At 39.8% G+C, this 20,650-nt stretch overlaps 1 protein-coding gene across 9 annotated transcripts in view; it reads right to left on the bottom strand.

The window, feature by feature from the left end:
• TIAM2 (T cell lymphoma invasion and metastasis 2) overlaps positions 1-20,650 on the bottom strand; it is a 188,006-nt gene that overhangs the window by 96,001 nt on the left and 71,355 nt on the right. Inside the window, exon 1 of one of the 9 annotated variants that reach the window (XM_027631081.1) lies at positions 13,386-14,038. The exons of 6 other annotated variants lie outside the window; for them this stretch is intronic. The gene's annotated coding sequence lies outside the window, so the exon portion shown is untranslated. Of the gene's footprint in view, positions 1-3,098; positions 3,118-4,557; positions 4,668-13,385; positions 14,039-20,650 lie in introns of those variants that run through there. 2 more of the 9 variants (XM_027631073.1, XM_027631088.1) reach the window with 2 other exon arrangements.

Genomic DNA, 20,650 nt, shown 5'->3' on the forward strand with positions numbered 1-20,650 from the left:
AAAGAAAGAAAGAAAGAAAGAAAGAAAGAAAGAAAGAAAGAAAGAAAGAAAAGAAAGAAAGAAACTAACCAAGTATTTTATTTTTGACTTGTAGCTTAAGCAGCAACCACGTGTCACAACCTCTTCAGACTTTCTTCACCAACAAGAGGATTGCTACCTGCACCAGTGCAGTTCCTTTCAAGAGGGGACAGGACTCCTACCAGGAGTACCTGCCACTGGGCACAGTCCCTCACAGCCATCCACATGGGTATAAACATCTGCCAAAGAAAGGCAGAGCTTCAACTCACTCTGCAGTGACATAATTAGTTTTCCAAAGGCCCTTTACATATTAAGGGTAGAGTGTATCTCGTCAACTACTCTCCAGTGATGAAGCAAGAGGAGTCATGTGCTTTCTGCTGTGTTTAAAAATTGTACCTACAAGGGCAGGTAAAGACTCCCAACCACAGAGCAGGGCCACAATGGCACCTCTGGACTGCGCATGTGGAGCAGGAAGGCGTGCAGAGGAGAAAACACAGTGCCAGGGTCTCTACGTATGCAGCTGCCCTGAGTGCATGGCTCATAAGCGCACAACAAGAGACTCTCATCAGGATTAGAGGAGCTGAGGTAGTGGAGAATCTGAAAGTATTTCAAAGTAATTAAAAAAAGGAAACAGAGAATCCCCTCATTTATATGATATTACCAACTTGTTTTCTTATATGGCAGATCAAGTTAGAAATGTTGCATGTTTTGATGTACATCAACTATGCTAGTGGGTTTTCACATCAGGAAAAGCCTTTCGTGTTGTTTTTTTGTTTGTTTTAATTGCCTGAGCAATTCCTACCCTTTCTCTCAAACTACTTTTACATCCTCTTTCACCTAATGGTTAAAATACTGTCAATTTTAAATGGATTACAAAGTCTTTGAAATTGTATATAACTAACTTTCAGATACTAATGTGTTCATAAATTTTCAAAAGAATCACTGTGCTTTGTGAATTCTTATAAGGATACAGAATTAGAGGTTTGAAGCTTTAATTAACTTTTAATCTACTCTGGCTTTTAATCTGAAAGTAATACATAATGCTAGAATGTGAACCTGCCCTCCCCTTCCTGCATGGCTGTGTATGAACGGATATGTGAAATTAATGACGGGGGCAGGTTAGCACAACACTGTAGCTGGATTAAATGCGGAGTTTCTTACTGGAAACAATTTACTGTATGTTTTAGAACTACGCACTTTGGTTAAACGCTTCTACAAATCAGAAGCAGATTTCTTATTCCTGCAATCTCAATCACATTCCTATTATAAAAATATACCATAATAATTATACTGTGGTATTCTTGGCAAGATACTTTGCATTATATATCACTGTATTCAAAGAATGAAAAACCAAAACACCACAAGTATGCCTGTATTTAAATAAAAAAAAGGACTATTTTGCCTTAAAAATTCTGTTTAAAGACAGAATTCCTCACTGACTTATTAGTCTATAGAGTTCTAGCTTCCAATATTAGAAACTGTTTGGTAGCTTACAGATCAAATTAAAGCCAATCGTTTTTCTCATTAAACATAAGTAGCCATTATGACCCCAGACACTTCTTTTTATGCTGTGACTCATAAGTACATTGCATATGGACTTCTAATTTCACAGTTGAAGCAAGAAAAGGACAATCTCCTTTTCTGGTTACTTCTCTTAAAATAACATTAATTCCAACAGGTCTATACTGCATCATAGTTATATCACAACAGAATTACACATCCCGTACCTGGGATGTGATTCCTTCTTTTACTCAACCCATTTCTTCTGGGTCCAAGATACTGGCAGCTTAATTAAATTAAGCCTTATAGCTTTCAAGCTAGTGCAATATGGAAGGTTGAGTCAAGCCTGAAGATCCTTATCATATTACACAAGTGCTGATACAATCTAAATCTCTAGGGTCTTATTTTTCTTTGGCAGCAAAAACAAATTCCACCATTTGTAAATGTTATTGAATTTATACACGATGGCTAAAGTGCACATCCATTTAAATAAAAGCTATTAAGCTTGTTAAAAAAAAACAAAACAAAAAACAAACCAAACAACAACAACGAAACAAAAAAAAAACCCAAACAAAAAAAAAACCAAACCACCAGGAGTGCCAGCTGACATCTTTGCTCAATGCAGTAGCTAAAGAGTTGATATGTCAAAGGGTCTATTTCCTGCCCTTGAAGGGGAAATGAACTCAGTGATCTGAAAGGTCTTTTCTTCTCAACCTACTCCAGCTGTAAGCATACTGCCAGGTCCTGATGCAGATTAACACAGTGCTTTCAAGGGATTTCAAGGCTTGAGGCCTCAGGTGGGGAGGATGGTGCACCTGAAAGGAGGCACAACTGGGCTCCAGCATCACTGCCCACCCTGAGCTGTGGAATAACAACACTTTGGAGACTGAGCTCAAATCTGCAGTCTTCACCTAGACAAACTCCTGAAGAGGTCTCTGCCTCAGCCCTCCTCACTTATCATAACAACAGGAGGGGAGACTGAGGCTTTCTGGTCAAACCAGGATTCCTAAAGCTCTGCCAAGAACATCTACCTTTCTCCTTTCTTGTCTTTTCTGGTAGTAACCACCTCATCCTATCAAATACAACCACAGTTGGCATGTAGCTATGGGGATATTCTCTCACGCTTACCCACTCAAAACTGTAGGTGTCAAAACATCCGCTTTGGTGAAGGTAGGAGAAAGGTTATTTTTGGACTAGGACACAGCTCAAAACACCATACCTTGAGTAGCCCCACAGACCCTACCAAAAGAAGAAGTAAATGGCAGAAAGAATGAACGATCCAAGACAGGAACATCAACACATTCTTCCTACAAAGGTTCTTTTTGGCATAACACATTCCAAGTCTATCAGACCAACTCTTAACCCATGACACCAGAGAAAAAATCCCATTAGCAACTGGCAGAACAGTGTGTTTCAGGCTGAGGGACAGGGGCTGGACTTCCTGCCTGTCACCTATTACACAGTCCACTCCACAAGTGGGAGGGGGAAACCACGTCATGTTTGGGATGGTCTTTTCTACTCTCAGTTTACCCATTCATAAACACCCGAGGGTGTCGATTCCAAAGTAAATGCTTTTCTACCTTTGGCTCTGAGACTTCCTGAAGAGGACAGAGGATCTAGGATTTAGACACCGAAAGTAAACTTGAGACACAGTTCCTTGGAAAATTGAAAGCAGATCTTGATTTTTGCATGCCAAGAGCTCTACAGCAGTAACACAGCTTAAAGCTTCCTTTCCTGTACCCCTGTAGTACCAGCATGTTACTCACACATTAGAAGAACAATAAGAGTACACTGAGGATTATGTTTCCCCACTAAAATATTTGCTTTGCAGCTTCAGAGCTACAGAGTGCCCTATTCAGAGGGTCCTCTCCTCCATGATACATGGATACCCTTCTCCCATTGAGGGTGATCAGATAAAAAAATTCCAGCCCTTGCTTCCAAATTGTAACTTGCTATACATTGAATAACATCAAATCATCCACCCTAAAGGGAAAGAAATGTATGATTACCAGAATGAAGTCACCAGTGTACAAAATTAACTCAGTGACCACATCAGCAACAAGGATAAACAAAGCTGCAAACTTTGATTGCATTGCACAAGCAATTAATCACTCCTGTTAAAAAAACAAAGCAAAACAAAACAAACAAATAAAAAACCCAACCCCCCAAAAAAACGAACAAACAACAAACAAAAACACAACAACAACAACAACAAAACAATCAAACAAAGAAAGGAAAACAAAACAAAACAAAACCCACAAACCTAAAAGCGGGAAGGGGTGAAAGACACTTCTCCATTTCTTGGGCATTTGCCTCCTTTTTATTTTGTCTGTGCCACAGAATATAGCATTTTCACAACTGGTGTACAGTTATGAATTGAAAATCCACATAGAAAGATGACAACCTGTGCGGGACCTACCTCTGCCAGATACAGAAGCTTTGGTTTTCCATAGCATCCCAGTTTGGTATTGGTAGTAATGTTGACTGAAACTTTTTCTTCTAACACTACGCCATCATAACACCCTTGCTTGGCTGCACTATTTGTCATAAATCACTTTAAGTATTACCAAGAATAGACAGAATAATAAAAAAAAAATAAAAGATTCTGAGGGATTATTCAACATACTGTATTGGAAGGGTCACTTTAACGTTACAGAACCCATAGTACTATCATACTTTCTCATACTTTGCCTCAAAAAAAAATCCAGCCCTGCCATTGCAGAGCTGTAAAATAATCCCAGCACTGGTTTATTTAGCAATTCAGGCTAATGGAGTTTGACAGATAACCACCAAGAACTCTTTTCTAGAGGGAAACCATTCATCTTGAGTGCAGCCACTGACAGTGGAGGCAGCACAGGGGCTGCAAGTCTTGGCATCGCAGCGGCCCACTCTGCCCTCCGTTTTCAGAGGCTTCCCAAGTCCTTCTCCGCTTTTCTTTCAGTGCTCCAAGTCTGGCTGGCAGCCGGTGAGCAGAGAACTGACTGTTCTCCCCCAGCATCCCTCTCCCCGTCTCCAGTTCCACTTCCCGCTCCTACTTACCTTCCTCCGAGCGCTGATTTCAGCTGAATGGGGTGCTGACTCCCAGCTGCCCCAAGTCTTGCCACGGGAACAGGGACACGCAGACACACGGACTGTCCCTGCCCTGGGCATGCCAGGAAACTGTGCCTAACACTTCAAAACGCTGAGCCGTTAGGAACTAAAAACAGATCCTGCGCGAGGCTGGATGTATTTTTGTCTGCAGGCTACACACCCTCCTCCAGTTCAATTTTTTCCATTGGTGGAACAGCATGATGCAGACTTAACCAGAGGGTGGTTTTCCACGGTTTTCCGTCTGAAACGATTACGCGGGCCGGCCTGCCACCATGCCGGGCAGCCGCCGGGGAATACACCGTGACTGAGCTCTTGTCTGACCCCACATTCCTCAGCCTCCAAGCTGCTTCCACAGAAAAGCTGCTTGGAAGGCTGCTCAGTGGTAAAGGGTTTGCCTGCCTGAGGGTAGCTCCAGGGTCTCCTCCTCTTTTTTTTTTTTTTCCTTTTTTTTTCTTTTTTTCCTTTGTGTGTGGTTTTTTTTCCCCCTGGTTTTTTTTTTTTATTCTTTCCCTCCAAGCTTGCTAGGAGGGAGTGAGTATCCCCAACATCCTTGAGTGAGACACCCTGGCAAAAACGTAATTCCTCCAACCACAGCGGGAATGTTGTAGTCATGAAAACCCACTCTTAAGAGCAGCTCTTAGTTGTGTTCAACAACTCTACACAACAGCATCATGTATACAACCGTAAACTCTGGTGCTCTCTTCCTTGCTACTTTCTTTTGTCAGACATTTATACTTTCCCATGGAAAGAATTGTTTTTTAATAACTGACCGCAGATAAAACATGTCTCTTTACTTACAAATGGAATCCCCAAGTTTCAATATACAGAGTTAAGCTGTTAAATCTGTAGTTAGGTGCATGCACAATTGCTTTATTATCAGAAAAGCTCAACACTTCATTGATTGCAGCAACAGTTGGTGAACAAACTCGGCCAAAAAACAAGGTATTTATTCAAGTATTCTAATAAAATTGCACAGTTATATTCAAGTGCCAAGTGTGAAAATACAGCCAAGTTACACTGCAGATGACGTGTTCAGTTGAAAAGAAACATATGAACACTATAATAAAAATCATTAGTGACCCACAAAAGCCCCAAATCAATATATATGTCCGCAAAAATGAAATAATGATTTGCACAGTAACAGAGGAATTGCCACCTAAAAGTGGACCCCTGTTCCACTGTGTCCACTATCTTGACTCATTACATAGGAAACTTCAGAACCCAACAGCTTTGGAGTAATTCAGAACAAAATTTTATTTCATCACCAAAGCCCAGTTATAGCTAACTCTTCCACTGGATAGCAACAATTTAGATCTCTTCTCAAACTTCACAGGTCGACAATATTAGCACTGAATACACTCCCCTCATCACAGCAAAGGTTAAATCCTTCTTTGAATTTTACTGACCTCCATTAAGTTTTCCACAAGTGAGTTCCACAGGCCAGTTTTTGTAAAACCTAATAGAGCAGAACATGACTTATGCCCATAGTGCTAATTCTACAACTGAAAATACATCCAGGGGCTTCACATCCGCTTGTTCTGGAAACAACTTTACTCTCTGTGCAAAGCAGACTATTTTCTTTTTAATTTTCCCAGTATGGTTATATTCTCTTCCCTTAGCACTGCCGTGGTCTAATCATTTCACTAACAGGCCAGATCCAAGTTCTGGGACTAACATGGAAGCAATGACAGTTCATGAATCAAAGTACCAGGTCTCTCTGGGGAGCAACAGTTGGCCTCTGGTCCTACCCCCCTTCTCACACAGAGTACTGCATTTTCCCCACAAATTCATCTCTTAGGTCATTAAAACATGTTCAAATGATTCCTTAGATAAAATTAGTATCCAACCAGTTCATCATCAGCTATTCTGTTGAATTTATCTTTCTTAAAGATGAATGTTCAGAAGTATAAATACTATTCCCAAAGATGCCTCTCCAGCATCCTTTTCAATGACAGTGATTCTTCCTCAATTCAATTAAAAATACCTGGACCAACATAACCTTGGACCCAGCTGAATCACGTTAATGCCTCACAATCTTCCAGTAACAGGTAATAAAGCTGTCCATTCCCTTTCACTTCCATTTTCAGAGTTACTCCCAAATGTGAATAGGCATTCTTGCTATTAGTGCAAAGCACTCAACTCAGTACTTTATCCCTCTTCAAGTTCACTGTATCTGATCATTCCAGTCTTGGGGGTCATTCAGCTATTTACTACACTATTTCTAATCCACCTGTGTATTCACTATGTCTTTCACTTTTTATCAGCCAGTTCCATTGATGCATTTCCACTTTTTGTAACAAGGCAATCAACATTCATTAAGTTTGGTCTCAAGAGTCCAGTTGATACCCCCAAGTTCTTTTATCTTCAAATAAATTTTATTTTCAAAATTTCACCTCTAACATACTTAACTGATTACTTTTAGCATACTGACATTGCATAGGACCACTGCCTCCCTAAGATCTTGCTTTATGGTGAACTTGCCACCAGCTGCCGCAAGAGAGGAGCCCCGAAGAGAAGATACAAGGACTCCCTGAAACAACATCTCAGCCTTGGTCATACTGATCAACATAACTGGTCTACTCTGGCCTCAAATCGGGAGGTCTGGAGACACACCATCTATAACGCTGCTGATGCTTTTGAGAAAGCACGCAGGATCACTTTTGAGGAGAAAAGACAATGCAGAAAAAATCGTGTCTTGCAGAATGTACCACCTAAGGAGTCTTTCTGCTGTGCCTTTTGCAACCGGACATGTCTATCTCGTATTGGCCTCTTTAGCCACCAACGCGCTTGTAACAAACGTGGGTAGAGCCCTCCCCAAATCTTTGTTTGCGAAGCCTAGCCATGATGATGACTGACATTGCATGTTGAAGGCATACTTTTCTGACTTCTACTTGACTTATTTGGTACAGTCTAGCTTGTGGGTTACAATATGAGGATCCTTCTTTATTACATCCCCAAAAACTGAGTCTCCACATCCACTTTGTCCCCCTTTTCTCACCCACTGCCTTGCCATTAGCAACTTGGGACAACCTGATGAGATATTCTCTGGAGATAAACAAAGAGTAGGCAAGCCCCATGGTGAAAACAATAAATTAATCTCTTATTACTATGGGAAGTATTTGTGTGCCTCACAATCTTCCACAAATGTATCATCATCACAACATCGCTGGGAAAGAGAAGGGTGCCATTATCCTTATTTTCTAGAGAGCTGCTACGTCACACAGGAAATTAAAGGGTATTTCAATACAGCAAGAGGAAACTCCATAGCTTGTGCCTCTGCTAGTTTAATGGCTCTTAACATCTGTTTTGCAGTAAAAACAAACTGTAGTTTCTGCAGAGAAGTCCTCAATGGAATTAAAAATAAAGTTCTGTGTATTAATTTTCAGAGTTCATTTCTCTCCCTCCAAAAAGATGTTATTTTTATAGATTAAGAGAAATGAATTCTCAAAAAGACAGCTATTTAACTTACCTTTTATACCACTTTCACACTAAAAAAACTTAGATTTTACTTTGAAAGTGCTAGGACATCACACTGTCACCATGGTTTTGTTTCCTAAGCAATGGAGATCCATGAAGAAAAACAGAAAATGCACATATTCCCAGTATTCATGCTGAGATAATGACACACCTCCTTCCCTAAAGTCAGCCTACTTTCATACACATATGCCACCCCTATAAGATAGGTTTTGCTAGACACAATTCAGTCTATTTCTGAAAGATCAGTTCGTCATTTTGCCTCTGGCCCTCTCCTGCCTAGCTCACTTGACACTGATACAGCTGAGCTGTGTGAAAATCCCTGGTCCATAAGGCCCCTTGACTAATGCTCCACAGATGGGTGCTGGATGGGCACATGTGGAAAGATATCAGTAGCTTAACCAGACTGACAGATGTGTACAGAGTCTTCCCATGAAATCCAAAACATGTTCCCATGCTCTTTGGAACAGGATCTGTGTAGGAATTAAAGAAGTTTGAAGTAAGAGATTTGGTTTCTCAAATCAGAAACCTCTAATGGAGCTCTCAAGAAAGCTGGGAAGCTGTGCTATACTAAGTGTAACTAATGCTAAAAAATAATTGCATGTTATTGTCAACAAGATAATAACCAGAGATGAGTTTCGAAGCCTTGTTTATCTCATGACTAAAACATCTGAATCATGCAACATCTGCTAAAGAAATATTCTCATTAAACTGTACTTAAGGTCCATTCTTGGTATTTTTGCCTTGAAGGGGAACTGCACAAGAAACACAGTGGCCTCCCATTGAGTAAACGAGCCTGTGTGTTAGCCCATTCCTACTTGCCAGAAAGCAGGCCATTTCGTTTACCAAATGACAGCATCAACACAAGTCTAACAGTTCTGGCTACAGGTCAGAATAGATGTTAAACAATGAAAATGTGATGTACATGTACTCTCAGTTATCACAGAGACTAACAATGCCCTTAGTGCCTACTATCTTTCTGGTGGAATCTCCTGTTCTCACTGTGAAATGCTGTAATAAAACAAATCAAAGGGATTCTCCCCATCCTCACCTCCCTGTGGAGTCTGTGCCCTTGTCCAGCTCTGCAGGGGAAAGGAACTGCTCTACACACACCTTGTGCTCCCCCCAAATGGGTTTTCCCCGTGTCCAAAACAGGGAGAATCCACTAACATTTAATGTTTAAAGCAAGATGAATTTTTTCCTTTACTTTTATGTTGCATGGTTCTTTAGCACTGCTGTCAACAAGGGCTTACTATTTGTGGTTATGATCTATTTTCAAGTGTTACAGAGAATAGTTGGGGAATCAAAGTGCCTATAGCGCCTGTCTTATTAATTTCAGTAGAATTAAATAAAGATAAAGCGTGATAACATGATAGCAAGGCAGGTGGCATAAGGATTACTGAAAAATGGGAAGTTAGCAGAGAAAAAAAACCCAACAATGTAGCAAATCTATCTCCTCAGTTTCAGTGACTTGCACGCTGGATGCAAGAAGCCTGGCCTGCAATGATCCATCAGTAAACCAGTACTGGGACTGGCTGGGATGGAGCTAATTTTCTTCATAGTAGGCCCTATGTTGCAGTGTTTTGGATTTGTGACCAAAATAGTGGTGATAGCACACCATTGTTTTCACTGCTGCTGAACAGTGCCTTCACAGCATCAAGGATTTCTGCATTTCTCACTCTGTCCCATCAGTGAGAAGGCTGGGGTGGGCAAGAGGACACAGCTGGGGCGGCTAATCCCAACAGATAAAAAGGATATCCCATACCATATAATGTCACGCTCAGCAAAAAAAGAGAGGGGTTGTTTTGCCAGGGTTCTCATTGCAACACCTGAAACCAACAAGGCACTCACAACAGTTAACCCCCGAGAACAAGGCTGCCCTCAGCAGCAGTGGCACCTACCTCGATGGACAGGTTCGTCCTGCACAGTCTGAGACTCACACTTTTTAAGTCTTTTTTCTTCAGAACTTATGGTAAAAGCTTCATTTTTGAAACACAAAGCGAGAAGTACTGATACACAAGATCAAGTTGGGGAAATACTTTCAATATCAATAGAGCAGAGCTGATGCATCTTTTTTTGATAAGCACTACTTCAGCAATACACTTTTTCAATACACAGCAGACAGCAACAAATTTTAGTTAACCAGGTAGTTGCATCTTCTGAGCTATAATTAAAAGCTCTTTTACTGCAATAGATATATGTAAAAATGTTCTCAATTTAGGACTGTTACTTTGCAACAAAAATTCAAAACCTGGACAAATCTCATAAAAATATGAGTGGAAAGGTTTTTTTGAATGCATTAGGTTGAAAAATGAGAACTGAAGCCTTCTCACATGCCATTAAAAAAAACCTGGCCTATTAAACATGTAAAAATATTTGAAGGCAGAGTAATTTGTCACAACAATATACTAGGAGATCTTACAACATAAATATTTACAAAGCACACATGTTACTTCTCATTGCATTACTACCATTGCTTGTTCCATTAACTGATCCAACAGACCAGCTAATTGCTTGTGCAAGATCGACTATTTGCCATCACCCATTCAAGACAAAAGCTGAGTTACCGGGGATGGGGGGGGGGGGGGGGCGCCCAAAAAAAAAATTTTTAAAAATTTGTTTTCCAACCAAGTTATTAAAAAATTTTTCTTTAAAATACTGATCATTGGTTCATCAATGAAATTAGAAAAATCTGCAGACAAAAATAAATGTTACAGAAGGAGAATTATGGCAAGGTTTCCAGGAAAATTGTGTCAAAACACTGTTTGCTTCAATTGCATGAAGCAAAAAGCATATGAAATAACTCTTGTTGCATAATGAATTTTAACTAAAGTAGTCCTGCATATGCATATGATTTTATAGGATTTTTCAAGACATGAATGTTTCCCAAGAAGTTCCAGATCCTAGGGTTAGATGAGTATACAGAAAATTCTGCTTAACAATACCTCTAATCATTCTTTTTATAGAGAAGTACTTCAAAATAAAAAAAAAGAAATTAACACAACAAAAAGAACATTTAAAAAGTCAAATTTGGGGAGGGGAGGTTGTTTGCTTTTTTTTTTTTTTAAGTCTTGATTGTGGTTTGTCATTAGATCTGGTTGGCAAATGTACTAAAAGTGGTAAATGGCAATATTAGCAGCTTATTACAGTATCATTAAATTAACTAAAAGAAATACTGGGATATAAAAGCTAGATGAAGTCTGTCCAACATGTGTTGCTTACACCAGCACGCACCGCCTGAACAGAGCGATGCAGAAATACTGCAAGCTGCTGTAAAGCTATTTGCCTGAAGCAGAGTGAACAATGAGAACAAGTTCAACATCTGCCAGGGTGTCCAACCGCTCACAACCATTTTTCTGGTCAGAAGGGGCATTGTTTAAGTTGACAGGTTCCTAATGGTCTGAATTATTTAGCAATTCTCAAAAGACTCTTTCTACTCGTTAGAGAGGAAAATGCGAACCACCCCAACCAGCTCCCTGGGAGCCGATCATGCTAATTGAGGAGAACATCACAATGTGTCCCATTTTAATCACATGAGTTAAGTAGGCAAGAGGTTTCTATTATCCCCACCATACAACAAAAGATGGAGGGCGCCAGGTTCCACAAATATAAGCACCATGATATATCATCTCCACATTTTTTAAAAACCTCATTTCGAACAAAGAGGGTATGTCTTGCTGATGAGCACTACACCTACCAAACTAAGTAGAGAAGTAAATTACATTAAAGAGAAAGTTGAAACACACAGTTTGAAGCCTGAGTGCTAAGTGAGCAACAGTAAGCATCTCAACATATGGTAAGTTAGTGGGAGGCAAAATAGCTACTTATGATTTTTTCCTTCTCATCTGCCATATGATAGATGACAGGTATAAACAAACTACTGTAGCACAGCACAGAAGTTACAGGCAAAAGACACTCATACCTAAGGAGCCAGATCATTCAAACATGTTCCCATTTCTTATACACATAGAAATGAATGCAAACGCTGCTAGTAACAGCAGCTTTACTTATGATGGATTATTTCTCAGCCACTTAACAGCAACCAAACATGCTCTGCAGCAGTAATTATCTCACCTAATCCTAGCCCTCCTCATTGTGGGAAAAAATGCAACAGTCTTACAATCAACAGGACTGTCTTATTTTCTTCAGAGCATTAGGTGACCTCTAAAATCTGGAATCTCTTCAAAACCCTAAGATCTGAACAGAGCTTCTCACGTAAATTTTGTAAGGAATGCTACTGCAGTAATTAGGAATGCCTTCAATAGATCTCTTTCACCAAAACACAGACCATGTGTGCAAAGAAAGAGATTTACAAATACATTCAAAGGCTATAAGGGAAGACATGTAAATATTTGGTAGAGTACCATACGGAACAAAACAATCACGAATTGCCAATTTGATGGAAGGACAAATGGAAGGAGAACACTTCCAAATTAATATTATTACTTCTGTTTCTCAGCAACCACAATATGAATAAGAAACTGCAAAATTAATTACCTTAACGCATATAATAGGAGTTCAGAAAATTTCTTTCTTATTCTTTAAAAAAATCCCACAAAGATAAGCCTTTCAGTTAACATGATCAAAAAGTAAGCCACCAGTTTACTTACAAAATCTTTATTTTGTCATCTGCGTGTAAACATTTCCAGAAGCAGAAGATTAAGTCAGCGAGCTAAATGAAAAATCATAAAATATTTTGCTGGCATGACATTGTAATTAAATAACTAAAAGCCCCAAAAAAGCAAAGAGACAACATGATGCTGGCCTATTCAGCCATAAAATTCATTTCCAATAACCACATTTCAGCCTGCAGCTTAGACCATACGTAGCATTTTCCTATTTGAGAGCGTGCAAGATGGATTGTTACAGGCTCAATTGTCCCATACATACACAGGCAAACAACATGTAAGGAATGATTAAATCAGCAAGATTCCCCCACTGAGCCTCCTACACATGCAAACACTCAGGCAAAGGAGAGGTGGGGTCTCTCCCAAGAAACAAAAGCATAGGATTATGCGAGAAGCCTAAGACCATCTGCACAAAGTCATGTGGCCAGGGATTTCCTCTTTCCCTTGCTCTGTACTGGGCATCCTTTCCCACTTCCAGTCTGAGCTGTGTGGTGGTCAGCAGAGCCGGACTTAATTCCCAGCTCAGGGACAAAAGAGAATCAGGGACCAAGGGTTTCTGGGGCCCTCTTTGCCCATACTTACTGCCTTCAAAGCTAAGCCACTTAAGGATGTAATCCTTAATACCCCAATGTGCAGAAGTTCATAATGTCTGGGTCATTGTAAAATTCTGCATACCCTGGTCCTAGCCCAGTCCCTTTTGCATTCCTGAGAGTGAAGTCAGCCAGGCACAGTCACCCTACTTTCATCCATCTGAAAGGCACAGAGCAGGGGGCTTTTCCCTGCAACCATGAAGCCTGCAGGAAAGACACAAGCCTTTCCCCATGTGTATCCCAGTTTTATGTGAATTAACAAGCAGAGCATCGGCATTTTGTGTTTTCTATTTTCTCTAACTTAAGTTCCTTTCTCCTTGTCTGAGGTAGAGAGATCACGGAAGTAAAAAATGTTCTTGACCTCAACAGGACATCTTGTTAGGTTATGGCAGAGAACCCTTTCCTCTTTCCTGGCATCTGAGAAGGGGGTTACAACTAACATTCCTGTTGGTTCAGTTTTTCCACGAGGTCCAGGGGGGAATTCTATAGCATTTTTCCAAATATAATGAAACATTAACTCTATTTGCAGTAAAGGCAACTCACAAAGCAATGTTTGGATGCTCTTTGACTTCAGTATCCCTAAGCAACTTGCTGCAGCAGATCCATTTTTCTGAAGTGCTCAATGCTCCCTAAACAACACTCATGCCTATGTGAACAGTCTGCTCTATGGCAGTGATTTCTGAGTCCTGCCTGCTCTCTCCCTCCTTATCAAGCTGCTTTTTTCAGCTCCCTGAAATATTATTGCTGACATAATCACATTGCACAGACAGAGCCCAAACCAAGCCAACTACTGAATTCTCTGGGCTTTGGATCAGGTCAAAACCAGTGAAAGTACCCAGAGGATGAAGTCACTGCTTTTCATTTCAGAATGGTCCTTAGAATATGCCTAACTTTAGGTATTTTATTCTTGACTTTATGGTAGGCTGGCAAGGTACACTGAGACAACATATTAAGACAAGCTTAAATTCAGATTATTGCATCTTTATTATCTCAAATTTGCAGAAAAATAAAGTAAATAAAAAATACAATCAAGAAAATTTTACATTAAGCAAACTATTGTTTGGTTTAACTCTGCTAAACACAGAAAAAGAATACTCTGTTCACCCGAGACACTCACTACATACTGAGTTTATTAGTTTTGCAATATATGAGATACTCTGCAACATCTTCTTGCAGGCTATGTTTGTGAAATGCAAGATGACCTCAGGATCACCTCCAGGAAATCCTTAACTCCTCTCTACTCATCAAAAATATTAAGTGGTCATTACCTTCCAGGTCCAATCAAACTTTGTTAAATATCCCCCAGAGATGTATATAAATTGGTCAACCTTCCAATGCAAGATTCATGTCTGGACTTAGATTTTGAATAATATTAAAAAACTAGGAATGTCTGGATCTCAAGGTTTTGAGTCTGGAATAAATCAAATCTACAGTCTAGTTTGCACTTCAGCTCTACATTTCTGAAGTGCTTCCAGTGTAATATTTTAATCTGGTCAAATTGCTACTTTTAGTGAGTGGAGGTAGTTGAAAAAGTTTCAAAAATCACGTGTTTGATAAAATTATTTTCTTGAAATGTGAGATTTTGGGGGGGGGAAGTCCATTTAAAAATCTGCAACATTTTCTGGTAACTTACCATTTTTCAACAACAAACTACTATGGATGATAACTATGAAACTGATAAATGAACACACACACAGAGAAACACATGCAGAGCACCTCATTTTCCATGTGGCGGTCTGTATTTATGATGTTAAGATAAACTGTCACTGCTCAATGTCCCTGACAGGCAACAAGCCCTCTCTAGTGGGGACACTTGTTAGGGCCACCAGCGTTTGAATAACTGAGCAAAACTACAATAGTGTGGCAACAGTACAGTGCTTTTAATACACTAGGTCAGTTCCAGTTATAAAGTTTGTAGCTGTTACAGCAAAAAAGCTAACACCTCAACACGAACAAAAGTGAAAACTCAGCAGTGACCCTTGTAGAATTGCAAACATTTTTGAGTTTGTTCCTTGTTACTTTGCCAAGGTGCACGCAAATAAATGATTTAAACTATGAGCAATTCCATTACTAGTAAATGAGAACAGTCAATTAACCAATGGTCATATCTCACTGTAAAAAAAAGTGCTTCCGGATTTTCAGAGGGAACCTCTTGCGGCTTCTGTTTGTGCCCATTGCCTCCGGTCCTGACACCAGACACCACTGAAAAGAGTCTGACTCCATCTTTTTTGCATCTTCCCTTCAGATATTTCTACACATTAAGGAGATCTCCCTGAGTCTTCTCTTCTCCAGACTGAACCATCCCAGCTCTCGGCTTTTCCTCATCCAAAACGTGTTCCAGTCCCTTCATCATCTTTGTGGCCCTTCATCAGACTCTCCCCAGTACCTCTATCTCTCTTTTGTACTGAGGAGCCCAAATGTGGACACAGTATTCCAGGTGTGGCCTCACCAGAGTTTAGAGATAGAGACAAGCAGGAGGACTGCTTGTCTGGTGTTTTGGGGTTTTTTGTTGGGGTTTTTTTGTGGGTTTTTTTGCTACTACTGCTTAAAAGAACTGTTACTGCATAAGAGATGAGGTTCAGAAGTATTCACAGAAACCTGCAAGTGAAGGAAGGGGACCAGAAACTCATCTTCACACTTTCTGGTAGCAGAGGCTGAGAAGCCCTTAAGCCAAATGCCTATGACCATTTGTTAGCCACAGGCTGATGGGAAAATGGAGATGCCAGCAAGCCCCACAGCAGGAGTCTGACTAGAGCTTTCTGGCCAAGAGCTGTGCTGCCAAGCACCCCTCCAGGCCAAAGCCCCTCTGCCTTGATATGGAGAGAAGCCCAGTGTTACTGTGAACCAAAGCTAGTACATGTAGTTCGCTGGCTTACCAACATTTGGTGCCCTTTTTCATATCTGCTTTCTACAGGTTTCTGTATGGCCATTATAGATGATGGATGAAAGAAAGCAGCTACTCTATTTACATGTAGCTCATTCTTTGGCAGTAATAGGCAAAATATCTTTCTCTCCTTGGCTCTGAAATACAAGAAGTTATGAACAAACACAAATGGATGCATGTGTATTTGCTAAGGACAGAATTACAGATCAAACTTTTTCCTCTGAAGAAGTCCATCTCCCTTTGAAGTACTGTCTACAGAAGACTATCTCTTATTCTGCAAGTGCAGGCTGAGCATCAAATTTAACCTGTCATATAGCATGTAGCACTGTTCCCCTGCTTCATATTAGCATAAATGAATGCACAAGATAAAAGGATCATGAAAGATGTTCCCTATTTTAATCAGTTTTTGTTCAAGAATGGAGTGGAAACAGCAGATCTGGCCATGCTGCTGTCATTTATTCCTATTGGTTGCGAAAATAAGAAAAAGTTATAATCAAGTTTGTCTCAAGTATGATCATCAGGGAGAGTAGTCTTTTGACAATACTGTCTTAAATAAAAAACTGAGTTCAGAGCACAGACTCAGAGGATGGCATTTCTGGCAAGTGTACAACATGGACTAAGAAACACACACTGTGTCATTACTCTGTGAAACAGAATTTCTGATGACCCTTAAAGTACCATTTACTAACCAGGAAATGCAATTTCCCTGGAGAAAAGCACTGTGTGGCTTTTCTGCTTTGCACAGATTTGTATTTAGAACTATTAATTTTTCCTTTCTTTCTGTATTATTGCATTTTTCATACTACATCAAGCTTTATGTAGGTACTCTTCAGAAGCCAATAAACAGCAACTTTCTTCCTGTGCTTGGCTTGTACTGCTCAGCCATTGTATTGCTTTTTCCTCTCCCATCCCTGGGGACTAGAAGCACCAGGTCCTTTCACTTTCCCTTATAATACAAGTCTCAGTATTGTTTTTTGTGTTTTATATGGCTATTTTGTACTCTATGAGGTGATGTAGCCATTTAGGATCCAAATGAGGTGAGAGATGAAACAGTAACTTTATCCTGCAGGCTTCAGGTCAACAGCAGAATGGAGGGCTAAGACAGCAAAAAGATAAACCTCTTCTCAGAAAAACTAAATGCAAAGTTCATGAATTCATGTTTGCTAAGTCTAAACCATGAGGTCATATGTAAGATTTTCATTTTAAATGAATATTATGTTATTCTTAAAAAAACTAAAATTTTGTTGTATTTTAAAGCAAATTGGCTGTTAAAATCTACAAGTCTACCTGCAGGATGGACAACCATAACAATGCCAGATTGTCATCTTTACATCAGGAGTAACTTCAATTAAATCTATGCAATTATTCTGAAGCAAAGGAAATTCTGGAGAAAAGGACAACCAAGCTGTTTTGCTGAGTTTCATTCAGCTATTTCATATAGTTTCATCTGTTTCTCCGCTTTCTCTGTAGATTAGATGAAGCAACCCTGGAACACAGGGGAACTGAGAAATGTGTTTCAAGAACACATGGAAGATTTCATGACTTATGTAAGTTGGCTACATTATTTACCACCACCACACCTATTTCCTTCCAAAAAGACAGTCACACCAGATTTTTCTGAAGACAATGAAGGCTAAGTGAAGAGATGGACTAAAAGGTCTCCTTTGTCTTTGCTAGAACATTCTATTTTCAAGCTGACTCTGTCCCCTTAGAAAAGACAGTGTAAAGCTGACAAGTGGGAAAACAAAACATTTCAATCACAGAATATTAATTCAGCATGATCTTCATGAACTGAACAAATTGAAATTGTGGCAACCCCCAACTCATCCCAGAAAACCCCACAACAGATGACAAAAGTATCGAAATTGTCTCATTTTCCCACTAAAAATGCCTGAAACCAGATGGGGTTCCCCAAAGACATATGGTCCTACTTACATTAAAGTAAAATTCAGATCTGATCATTTTAACCCCCCATAGCTAATCCTATTTGCCTGACCAAGAGTTAAAATAAGTAGCACAGCTCTCCTTCCTCTGCTGGTTCACTGGGAGGCATCTACTCTGCTTTTTCCTGCTTTAAGCACTCAAGAAAAGTAGCACTTAAGGGCCACAAGACATTACTCTATAGATCCTATAACTTACATATTCTTCCTTCTTCAGCTTTTGGGAAGAAAGTTCTCCATTTTGCTTTCCCTTCTGAAGCTGTTCCTTAAAAGGAGGCATCTCTGGGTTTGGGGGTAGTTTGGTTTTTGTTTTGGTTTGTTAATTTTTTGTTTTGCAAAAGCCATATCTGCAAGTTTTACTTACACCACTAGCAGATGGAAGAGGAAACCTGCATCTACAGTAACACAGGTCATTAATCAATCCATAAAATTGTTGTCAAGACCTGGACAAAATTCATGGACTGCTCAGTGTTCATTAAGTTTTCAACAAACATTTGTAGAGTGTCGGGCAGAGGAACTCTAGAGCACTTAAGACAATTTTGCCAAGATTACATTACTAAAAAATCCAAAAAACAACACCTCTGGTGTTCAGACCACATATCTTAGTGTGTCTCCTTTTTATTTACTTTAAAAACATCTTCTGCCTAGCAAATTTTAACCTTTTTACTCAGCTCTGTCCTCAAATACTCATCAAATACTCATCACTCATCACTTGCTCCTTTTCTTCCACAATAAATTCCTCTTTGGCCAACATCATGTGGCTTCCAGGTATCATTTAGTTGTCTCCATTCTTATAATTTGTCTTTTCATAAGGGGTTGGAGGCTAGGACTTCTCCTAGTGTCTATGTATAGTGGGACTGGAACGCTAGGGCTCTGCAGATTTCTGGCTTCTCTCCCCACAGCCAGCAGCCTGATTAGGTGGCATGGAAGGGGCTAGGAAGGAGGGTAACAGAACCACACTTCCACGTATCTTTTGAACTAACTTCTGCCAGCTCAGTTAAATAACTACAAACTTATTTAAACTTTCTCTGTTCCCCTCTTTTAGCCACCACATTAAAGGCATTCTGGCCAACAAAATAAAATGAATATATCGTTTATCCATTTTATATATAACTCAAATCTCAAAAAAAAAAAAAACAACAAAACAACAAAAAAACACAAAAAAACCCCACCAGAACTTGACTCAGCTAACAGATTAGGAAGCCATGAAAACGTCAGATGTAGATGCATACACAAAAGTGCCAAATTAACAATTTGCTAAAATTAGGTCAAATGTTTAAATAGGAATGATTCCTTATAATGTAACTTACTGATATGCCAAAAACAAACAAACAAACAAACAAACAAAAGACAACTATGATGACAGCTTCTCAGTTGCAAAACAAAATTTTGCATGGTAACTAACCATGGAGAACCAACCCAGCTCTAGGAGGATAATTTGTACCCAGTACAAACTTAGCTTAACACACTCACTACTACCATACATAAGTGACCCTTAGCATGGCAGCACAAATCACTCTAAACCCTCCCATGCTGATGAAGCCCAGTTTCCACAAATGTACAGGATTTTGGACACAGAAAAAGCCTGCAGTCAGACACACCGGACACTGGTCTGTTTTTGTCCTATCCTAAATCAGTTCACATTTAAAACTCTGGTTTACCACCAGGGAGGTAAGTGGGTTTGTTTCCTCTGCCCTCCCTTCCCACTTCCCTCCCAGGCCACACATGAAGGTAATGAGAATGCATAATAAGAATCAGACCAAACGCCATTTACTGTTTCGTGCTCATACAATAGCCGCACTCAGATGAGGGCCTCTTTGCACGGGCATGGTACAAGGAGGCAACTCCAAAACTCTCCTTTTCCAAGGCTGTTCCTCTCACAGAGCAGTTATATGCAATGCCATTTAACTCTGAACAATCTTATATCCACCTGAAAAGAAGACTAACACTTATTTTTGTCATTGCTCCAGACCAGAATAAACCCAATTTTGAAAAGAGAAGGAAAGACTGCACACAAGCCCCCCAAGGGCAGGGTACAGTCCCTTTATATCTTTTCATACAGCAAGGGATGTAATAAATTTGTGGCACTGTTACTTGCAAATTAACTTTCTAGATGAAAAAAATTTTCACAATGAAGCTAACCACTAAACTACAGATGAGATTCCATAGCAGTAGAGAAAAGAACATTCAAGGGCTCCATCTTAAAACCCTAGGTACCAATTCCATTTACAGTCAAGCATGTACACCAGCATTTACACAACAATGAACCTGCCAGAACTAAGGAAATAAAAATATTATTATTCCAAGTAAAAATTAACCAAAATTGCTGAGCATAATTGCCCTTCATCCATGTATAGCTTTTGGAGCAAAGCATTTGAGCTGCAAGGTCTGCAAATAGAGACTGTAAGCGAGGCCAGTCAGCAGCTGGGCTCTGCATTTGCTGGGAAGACAATGTTTCAGGCTCATCAAGCCCGAAACATCAAACCAGCAGATGGAGGAGTCTGAAGAAATTCAAGGTCATTGAGG

The sequence above is a fragment of the Corapipo altera genome, unplaced genomic scaffold (assembly GCF_003945725.1).
Source record: "Corapipo altera isolate COAL_440 unplaced genomic scaffold, ASM394572v1 2b, whole genome shotgun sequence".
NCBI classification, from domain to species: Eukaryota; Metazoa; Chordata; class Aves; order Passeriformes; family Pipridae; genus Corapipo; species Corapipo altera.